Genomic DNA, 10,776 nt, shown 5'->3' on the forward strand with positions numbered 1-10,776 from the left:
TTGATTGACAAAAACATTGAAAAATTGCACATATGATTCAAGGAATTATCTGTAAGAGAGAAACTAGACAAACTTATAGCCCAAAAATAAAAAAATGAAGTCTTACAGATAAAAGTTTGCATTCCCTTGTGCCTGAAAAAGTAGGATCAATTTCCTGCAAAGTGCAGTCAGTTTAATGATACTTTATATATATAAAAAACCCATCAATTATTAACCAAAACAAACAAACCTGATGCTAGCATACTTTTATTAAAACAATACCTTCGATGCCATTTCTTTAAAGCATCTTTCAACGTTGGATCTTGTTTTTGCACTGCACTCCAGAAACAAACATTTGTACTCATTTGCAAAGGCAATCCCCTCTTCGCTCGTCACTGTTCGTTCGGACTCCTAATGGATTTTATTTGCCAATGAATTAGTGCAATAGACTATCAGATATATGTCAATAGGCACATAAGGAAGTAAGGAGGGGAAATTATGAGTAGCAGAAATAACCTTGTCAGCTTTATTTCCAACTAGCACTTTGATACAGTTGTGGTTTGTTGCATATAATTCTATCTCTTTGATCCACACATCAGCAATATTAGTAAAAGTCTCTCGCTTTGTCACATCATAGACTATCAAGAGAAATGAGTTATTAATTTCAGTTCAGAATCAATAGCTTGGAGAAAATAGCAAGCTCCAGAATATGAAAAACATCTATACGGTTTGAAAAACGGGTAGCTAAGGAAAATAGTAGTTCAAGGTATTACTAAGGATTTTTTTTTGAAGAGTAGTTTGGTATATTGCAATGATGAAGGTGTTCTTAAATACCAAAGTTCAAAGATTTAAGTATACTTTGGGGGAAAAAGAAATAACAAAGACTTTTTAAAATTCAGATATTGCAGATACTGAAAGAGTATCAAACATTTCATGAAATTTGACAGAGAAGAAACATGATGGGAAAATGTTGAGAGAATGCAAACTAGACATAGAGAATAGTAAAAGCTAACAAGTATGCAATAGGGTCATAAAATACAACAAAAGGATCCAATTAAAAGTTGTAAAATAATGTATTAGTTTAGGGATCTTCCCGAATGGTAAATTTGAATGTGGTATGACTGCTTTCTTGACTTGGAAGTGGTGTAGCATCACATCATAATAGCCAGTTTGTGGCCTACTGGAACCCAATTGGCCCCACTATGGTCCAACTCCAGAAAACCCTATTTTGGAGGTTTTTGAAGCATTATTTGAGATAGTGAAATGACTATGATTTCTTTACTAGTGGAGAATTCTAGAGTTTGAGCTTGGGAGACATCATTAGGTGTATTTAGAGGTTGTGTGGTAGACAATATAGCTTATAGAAGAGGATTTTTTTTCTTGGGGACAACTTTTGATGTCAGGGGTATTAGCAGTGGAAATTTTAATATATTTTCTATTAGTGTTGAGAAAGAAATCTAGGAACGATTGAGAGGGCTCTTGTACAAGTCATGTACTTGGTTCGAGTGCTCTTGTTTTTCTTAATATGCTTGTGCTATTCTATCATAAAAGATGAAGATTCCACCATTGGCCTTGTGGCGGAAGTGATTTCATATTCTTTAAGCACCATATTTAAAACTCAAGTCTGTAATTTAAGATGACATGCTCTAACTAGTGTAGAGCAATTTTGAACACTATCAAACGAGATCAAAGGCAATTAGGAACTAAGTTAAGTGTTTTTCTGATAAAAATAGGCATTATAGGTTGGCATCGGCTTAGTGCGTGGCAAAATAGGCAAAAATATAGCATTGTGTGGCAAAATAGGGTTCTTCCATTTTACCTCTTCTTTACCTCTTCTTCTTGCCGCTGCAAGGGGAGTGACGGACAGCCGGCAGACCGCTGGAGGGAGAGCGAGCGCGGACGGCCAGCAGACTGCGGGCGGCCGGCAGAGCGCGGGCGGGCAAGCGTGGCGTCGGGAGTGTCGCGAAGAACAGAGGGGGCCGGCAGAGCGCGGGCGGGCAAGCGCGGCGTCGGAAGTCTCGCGAAGAACAGAGGGGGCCGGTAGACCACGGGCGGGCGGGTGGCAGAGCGCGGGCGGCCGTCGGGAGTCTCGCGAAGAACGAACAAAGGTCGGGCGGCCGGCAAAGCGCGGGCGGCCGTCGGGAGTCTCGCGAAGAACGAACAAAGGCCGGGCGGCCGGCAAAGCGCGGGCGGCCGTCGGGAGTCTCGCGAAGAACGCCGAGCCGGGCGTCGGGAGTGTCGCGAGGGGAGCGCGGCGTGGGAGTGTCGCGACAAAAAAAACCTAAAGCGCGTGTGTGAAGGCGGCCGGATGGAAAAAGAAAGGAAATTTTTTTTTAAATATATTTTTAACAGCGTATTATATATCCGCGCTGCCAATGTTATTTTCTGGACCATCTTTTAACAGCGTATAATTTTTGTATGCTGTCAAAAATACTATTCGCAGCGCACTGTTATTTGTACGCTGTTAATTTTAAAATATAATATATTATCCGCAGCGCACATATTAGGTGCGCCGTAAAAATCATTATTAACTGCACACTATAATTGTGCGATGTTAATGACGTGCTGCGGAAAGTCAAATTTGTTGTAATGTTGACACTATAGTAGAGAGATAGGAAATTTGAGGACTAAATTTTTATTAGTGGAGGAGAATGTAATATCCTAGAAATTGTAGGGTGTGAACTAACCAATTAAAGACTAAGTCCTAATTAGTTCGAGTTAAGTAAGTTGAAACCTAAATTACCCAAGTCCATTTAGGTTAACTAGGTCGGATCTAGAATTAGGTTAAGATTATGATGAAATAAAGGGGATGAGAAGATTCATCTTGCTAAGACGAATCAAACAAACCTGAGTTAGGTCAAATCGAATATCGTTTGGTTAGTGAACCAAACGAACCAAGATTGAACCAAACTAAACCAACTTGATTTGGTTCGTGTTGGAAGAGGTTTTGATAGGATAAAATGGATGAAAAGATTTGTCTTGCGAAGACGAATCCAACAAAACTGATTTGAGTCAAATCAGAGATCGTTTGGTTAGTAAACCAAGCGAACCAAGATTTAAACCGATTTACTACAGTAACCGGCTCAGTCGTATAATAAACTCTAGGATTTTTAAGATGGTTTAGCCCTGTAAACCTAGTTTAATTGTGCCGATTAACCCTATCCTAATCCAGGTTCACTGTCGCTCCTCATTATAACTAATTCCTTTAAATCCCTTCACCACCGCCCATCCCTGAGCCGCCACTCCCTCTCCACCTCGCTTCTGATATGAGACCGCTACTTCTCCATCGTCCTCGACGCCGCCGGATCCCGATCGGCCTCTGCAAAAGCTCGACGCCGCAAACACAAACTCACCGCGCCTCTTCTTTTCCTTCATCACCGACTCTCCCCCTTTCATCGCGCCGCCTTCCTCACCAGTCGAAGCTACTGCTGCGTGCCGCTGTTGTTGCCGCTTGGAGAAGGAGCCATCGCGATCCCTCTCTGCCCGACGCTACCACACGGACCAACACCGCGGCCCCCTTTATTTGGCCGACGCCACTCCGCCGCCGCACCACTTGCTGCCGCAGCGTAAAGAAGAATGCCGGAGCTCTGCCAGAGCCGCCACTGTCCCCTCCGACCAGCATCGTGCCTCTCGCGCCGTCGATCTCCTCCTCAGCCCTGTCGCTGGCCGAGGTAAATAGTAAAGGTTTATTGAGTGATTTATTTGATTACGATTAGTTGATTAATTAGGGCTTAATCAAATGATATGTGATTAATTAAGATAATTAATCTAGTTTAATTGGATTAGTAATCAGTTTAATGGTTGTTAATTAGTTGATAATTAGTAATTAATTCCTTTAATTAGTTCATTGATTAATTAGTTTAGTAACCACCTCATTAAGTTAGATAAGTAATGAGTAGTTAATTGATTAAGTTTAATCAAATTAATATTTAGGGTTAATCTGCTTATTCGATAATTAGATAAGTTTAATTTGGAGGGTTAATTGAAGTATTAATCAGATCAATAATTGATTAGAACATATCAATTAAGTTAATTGAGTTAGTAATTAATATCTCCCCTAGTAGTTGTAAATTGCAAATTCTCAATTGTCTTCCTCACAAGATAGTCATAAGGGGAGGGGTGGATCAACCTAAATATTAAGATAGAATGTACTTTATTGTAATACAATAATGTATTTAGTGTGTTAAGTTGTAAATTGTAGGACGTTGACTTGTTCTTGCTTATACGGAGTTTCGTATTTGAAGGTTCTTTATCGACGTCCGTCTGATTCAGGTGGGTACCCTGTATCTAATCAATACAGGTCCATTTTCAGTGCATGTCATATTTCAGTTTTATCTACTCTATTGCCCTTCCCGTATTTGACGTAGTTATTTAAATGATACCATTGATATCCATGCTTGGAACTTGCTGTTTGACCTTATGAAAATCTGCCTTTGCTATGTTGATACTTTAGTTATCTGTAAAACTCATTATGCTAATACTTGTAGTATTCAGTGCTTGATACCTGTAGTATGACCTTCAATTGACCTATCTACTATAGGGAACTCTTAATTGTTATACTATTGACCATGTTGACTCCTCTTAACTCCTGTTGCACATACTGATTCATCATAGTTATTACATGTTGGGATGATCATCATACATCCATACTTAGTAGTAGTTGTTGTGGACAACATTGTTGGCTGTTCTTGTTGGCTTTTGGTCGTCACCGTGTTGTGGTGAGATTCAGTGGCGAGAGCATATATGCACTATTGTTGGGTGCCACCAGGACTAGCTATATAACCCTCCTGTTACATGCCGCTCCCCGCTAGATTAGTGGTGGTTTGTTGTTGGAGTTTGTGCAGTATGTCTTGTCTGGCCCCTCAGTTCACTGAGCTATGGGAGAGTGATTGGGGAAAGTAGACTGCGGACAGAGACTTGCATTTGTTTGCGATGATTGCTGTGTGTTTTTACATGCATTCGTTGGTAGGATTATTATATAGTTTAATTTACTCATATGTTTATGTGTGATGCACATATTTGCTATGATTGTTGTATTTGGATGACATTACATACATGATCATATGTACATGTTACCTATACCTATTGCACTGTATTTCTCTCCTTTATTTATCAGTTGATATGCCATGTTCGATTACCATGACTTTCGCTATCGGTTGACACTTATTACTTATTGTCTAGTGTTTACTTCTTCTATACATATTTACTTGGTTTGCGCACTTTGTCATTCCTGTTGATACTTTTTCATGTACTTCTTTCTATAACCACTGAGTATCTAATGCTCACTACCCAGACCCTGGGGTTGTTCTGTTTTCTCCCCAGGTAGCAAATAGGATATTTGGAGCTTGGAGTTTCGGTCGACTGCTGCTGTCTCACATCAGGAGGTTGTTGGTAGTGATTTTCTTACGGTTATGTTTGGTTTTCCGAGGACATGTATTTATGGTGGGATTGTGGTTGTGTTGGATTTATTATATTTCTGTAGTTGTGTTGGATTTGCATTGTGAGTATTCGTGTTGGTGGTTTTACAATGTTTCTGTTACGCAAAATTGATTTATGTTGGTTAGTATGCATGGTATTGTGGTTGTGTAGTCGTGTAAGCCTTACTTCATATATGTTGGTAGTTGTGTGTGTTTATTGGACGGATTGTCCTATTTTCGGCCGCCTGTGGCCGTGTATTTATGCATGTATTTAGGGGAATTATCATAGTTACTGGGGAGATGTTGCCAAAATTTTTCCGACGGCCTCCCGGGACATGATAGTTATAGGGCAGGAAAACACATGGTGGTATCCGTTGTCTTGACAATACTTTGTGAATTTGACATTTTCAAATTCACCACCATGATCGCTACGTATTCTTTTGATTTTTAGATCTTTTTCATTTTCAAGTAATTTACATAAGGTTGTAAATTTTTTGAATGTTTCATCTTTAGTTTTTAAGAATTTTACTCAAGTGTATGTTGAATAATCATCGATAATAACTAAGCAGTACTGGTTTCCGCTTAGTGACTTAGCCCCATGAGAGTCGAAGAGGTCTAAGTGTAATAATTCTAGGATTGAGTTAGATTGGTCTTGACTAGTTGCCTTATGTGTAGTTTTAGTTTGTTTTCCTTGTTGACAAGTATTACAAATTTCGTTTTCTAAATTTATTAAGGTTGGTAGTCCTTTTACTAGTCCATTGTGACTTATTTTTAAAATAAGTCTAATATGTGTTTGACCCAATCTTCTGTGCCACAATCTAGTTTCCTCTTGCAGTGTTAATAAACACTTGTTTGAGGATATTGGTAGGTCAATATTGTAAACATTATTTTTCCTAACCCTAGTTAACTTAACTCTTAGGTTTTCTATATTTTCTATTAGACACTTTGACTTGGTGAACCTAACTGTGTAACCTGAGTCACACAACTGACTTATACTAAGTAAATTAAATTTGAAATTTTCAACCAATAATACTTTCTTAATTACAAAATTTGAATCTAATTCTATGTTACATGAGTCGATTACCTTTAACTTTTCGTTGTTTCCGAAGACAACGGACCCCAAGTTTTTGAACTTAAATTTGGTTAATTTTGATTGATCTTCAGTCATATGTCTGGAGCAACCGTTATCCAACATCTAGTTGTCCAATTTATTGTGTTCCTACATAACGAAATACTTAGTTGGATTTTATGGATTTTGGATTGATTTGGTGTTTTAATTAAGTTATTGAAAGTAATTTAAGTTAAATAATTTAAATTAATTTTGAAATAAGTTTAATTTTAATTAATTTTGAAATAAGTTTAAGTTAATTAATTTTGAAATAAGTTTAATTTAATTAATTTTAAAATAATTTTAAGTTAATTAATTTTAAAATAATTTTAAGTTAATTAATTTTAAGTTAATTCATTTAGAAATAATTTTAATTAAATTAATTTTGAAATAATTTTAATTTAAATTAATATTGAAATAATTTTAATTTAATTAATTTTGAAATAATTTTAATTTAATTAATTTTGAAATTATTTTAATTTAATTAATTTTGAAATAATTTTAATTAATTAATTTTCAAATGATTTTAAGTTAATTAATTACTCAAAAGACATCGGTTTTATGTCAAAACCGATGTCTTTTACTTTTTAACAACGGTTTTAACAAAAACCGATGTCTTTGAGACATCGGTTGGAGCCTACGACAACGATTTTTGGAGGCTACAACAACGGTTTTAAAACCGATGTCTATGTGCGCTTTCAACAACGGTTTTTGAAGACTACGACAACGGTTTGAAAACCGTTGTCTATTTGCGCTTTCAACAACGGTTTTGGAAGCTATAACAACATTTTAAAACCGATGTCTATTTGCGCTTTCAACAACGGTTTTGGAAGCTATAACAACAATTTAAAACCGTTGTATATTTTCGTTATCTTTGAGAGGTTGATTGGAGACTACGACAACAGTTTTTGGAGGATACAACAACGGTTTTAAAACTGTTGTCTATGTCCACCTACAACAACGATTTTTGAAGACTACGACAACAGTTTGAAAACCGTTGTCTATTTACAGTTTCAACAACGGTTTTGGAAGCTATAACAACAATTTAAAATCGATGTCTATTTGCGCTTTCAACAACGGTTTTGAAAGCTATAATAACAATTTAAAACCGTTGATTGGAGACTACGACAACGATTTTTGGAGGAAACAACAACGGTTTTAAAACCGTTGTCTATGTCCGCTATTTTGGGACTATAACAACGGTTTTTGAAGACTACGACAACGGTTTGAAAATCGTTGTCTATGTGGGACGACAACAACGGTTTTGGAAGCTACAACAACGGTTTTAAAACTGTTGTATATTTTTATTTTTTTTCATTCCCTCTCTCCCTTTAAACTCGTTTTGTTTTTTTGACTTTCTATGATATTTAACTATTCATTTATAAATTAATAAATGAATAAAAATTCTCTTTATATAAATATAAATAAATATTTATAAATTAATAAAAATTTCATTTATGTTTATAATTTCATTTTCATTTATGTTTTATAAAATTATTTTAATTAAATGTTTTATAAATATTTACATTAATAAATAAATAAATAAATAATATAAGTTTATTATATTAATTCATTATGTTAATTATACGTTATACGTTAATTAATAATCATACGTTTTATTACAAATAAATAATATAAATCATTTATGTTTTATAAATTAATAAATAAATAAATAATTCATTATAAATTTTATTACATTAATTATACGTTTTACGTTAATTATATTTACATTATTTTAATTCATGGTTACTTACATTTAATTAACCCTAACACATCCGTCTCCTACCCCTTCCGCACCGTAGCCGCCCGACGTTGCTGCGCCCATCGCCGCCAGACGTCGCCGCGCCCTTCGCCGCCTCCTCTCCCTCGCACCCCTTCTGCTACAGATCTGCCGACGAAGCCATACCGCCGCCGCAAACCCTCTTCTACTTCTTCGCTTCTTCCTCCACCGTCGCCGCCGGCCGATGCCTCACCGTGCCGCCGCCAAATCGCAAGGAAGCAGAACCCTAGCGCTTGCTGCTCGCCGCCGCCGCCGCCCCACAAGGACCAAAGCTCCTTTCCCTAGCCGCACGCCTAGTTCGACGCCGCCGCACCTCCTTGCCCTAGGACCGAGATTGAGGAAGTTGCTGCCAGGAAGCAAAGGAAGAAGAAATCGGGAGGTAAGGGAAGGGCAACTAGGTTTATTACTTCAGTTTTGAGTTGAACCAGTTGGACGACCTTCAATTTCCTTGAATCTTGGTTGATTTTGCCTCACAGCTTGTTGTGTGATTTGGAACCGATCAGGATTGGTGTGGTGCTGCCGCAAGGAAGAACCAAATCAAAAGAGAGCTAGGGCTTCAATCTGAGGTAAATGTTCTTGTAGTTGTCTTAGCTATTTGGTTAGGCTTATGGTTTAGCAATGGAATTGTGGCTTAGAGTTATTGTTCGGTTGGGATTATGAGGTGAGCAGATGGGTTTAAATGGGGTGGATCATAATTCTTTCATATAACTGTTTATTAAATTTCTTAAATCTTTCATAATTCAAATTTAATTTGAATTCCAGGTGTAAGTATATGCTGCTGAGTCAGTTTGAACATGATAACATTGTTCAGTATTATGGGACAGACAAGGTAATAACTTGTTTCGGCAGTTTTCATAGATCAAGTTCTTTACATTTACATGAATTTATTCTTCAAGATGGTTTCATATAGTAAAGTGTGTCAATTTATTATCAAATATTTGTGCTTTCCGAACAGCTTGTGCTAATTATTTTGTTTTTTTCTATATCCTATGAGAAGAAACTTAATAGATATCCTTACTGTGCTAGAGATATCAAATGTGCAAATATATTGGTTCACGTGAATGGCTCTGTGAAACTTGCAGATTTTGTTTCTATTACTTAGGATTTTTTTAAGTTATTACTTGTAAAGATTTATTTTTCAAATAGGTTGTTATAATTACATTATTACTAACCTATCTATTTGATTGATAGTTGTGCAAAGTTTTGGTTGCGATTGACTTGGGGTTTTGATGGAGAAATAAGCTTCTACTATCTATGTGGTACAGAGCTATACTTTAAGAGTGCTTAACGGTTTTATTTGTTCATTCAACTAGAAAGATGTTTTATGCCATGTCATTTGTCAGTTTACATCCCCATATCTCATTTTATATCTGCTTATCTTCTATATATTCTTTTGGAAATAATCAAGTTTTTGTATCTTGCTTCTTGTTACTTAAAGACTGTATTATGCATCCAGCTTCTTGTTAAATCTGTCTCTTTTGCTGCCAACCAAGGTTTAGTTCCTTTTCAAAATATCTATTTTCTTTTGATCTTACTATTATACATATGTTTTTATGCAAATCTTTCAAGATATATATATGTTCTTGTTCTGCATCTGGACAATTAGCACGAGATATAGACCAATTCTCTTTAAACAAGCCAGTGGTGTTATCCATGACTTAAAAAACCATTGAAACGCCTACTAGATTCTTATTTCTATTACTTTTTTAAGGAACTGATTTTTCTAGCCTTATCAGTTAATGAGAATGTACCTAATATTATGTGTTTCCATTGCAGTGCTGTAAAAAACACAGTTATGATGATTCAGATGAGGACGAAGAGGATGATGATGAACAAGATGGCGAAGACCAGGAAGAGGACGATGGGGCTGAAGGTGATCCTTCTGAGGATGAAAACGCTGAGGGAATGTGTAATATGTTGCAAGAAGAATATTTGTGTTAGTTACTTTTGGTTATTTGTAAATATTGAGGTGATTAAATATATTGGTGCTTTTCTATTTGTGATTTGTTTGGTGAATTTATAATATTATGATAATTTTGTATTCTTGCTTGATCATAATTGACAAACAACATAAAAAAATAAGTGTTATTACAACAGTTTTAAATTCAATGACATCGGTTTGGAAGCGTTGTCGTTAAGTGATATTACATCGGTCGAAAACCGTTGTTAAAATTGATGTTAAACATATATTACATCGGTTTTACACCGTTGCAAAACCGATGTCGTTGTGATATTACATCGGTCGAAAACCGTTGTTAAAATTGATGTTAAACATATATTACATCGGTTTTACACCGTTGCAAAATCGATGTCGTTGAGTGATATTACATCGGTTTTACATCGGTTACAAACCGATGTCGTTGAGTTGTATTACATCGGTTACAAACCGATGTCTAAAATGTCAGACCTTTTACAACGCCTTCATAGACATCAGTCGATTTTCTCATAGACATCGGTTTTCCACCGATGTCTATGACTGTTTTTGTTGTAGT

At 36.3% G+C, this 10,776-nt stretch overlaps 1 long non-coding RNA gene across 1 annotated transcript; it reads left to right on the forward strand.

The window, feature by feature from the left end:
- The first annotated feature begins 8,398 nt into the window (after positions 1 to 8,398).
- LOC141815907 (uncharacterized) lies at positions 8,399 to 9,113 on the forward strand. The gene is made up of 3 exons (XR_012600624.1): positions 8,399 to 8,663; positions 8,761 to 8,850; positions 9,047 to 9,113. It is a non-coding gene; the product is annotated as an uncharacterized LOC141815907 (long non-coding RNA).
- The last annotated feature ends 1,663 nt before the right edge of the window (positions 9,114 to 10,776 follow it).

The sequence above is a fragment of the Curcuma longa genome, unplaced genomic scaffold (assembly GCF_044706935.1).
Source record: "Curcuma longa cultivar G26 ecotype Majalengka, Jawa Barat unplaced genomic scaffold, ITB_CL_G26_1.1 contig_12053, whole genome shotgun sequence".
Lineage (NCBI taxonomy): Eukaryota > Viridiplantae > Streptophyta > Magnoliopsida > Zingiberales > Zingiberaceae > Curcuma > Curcuma longa.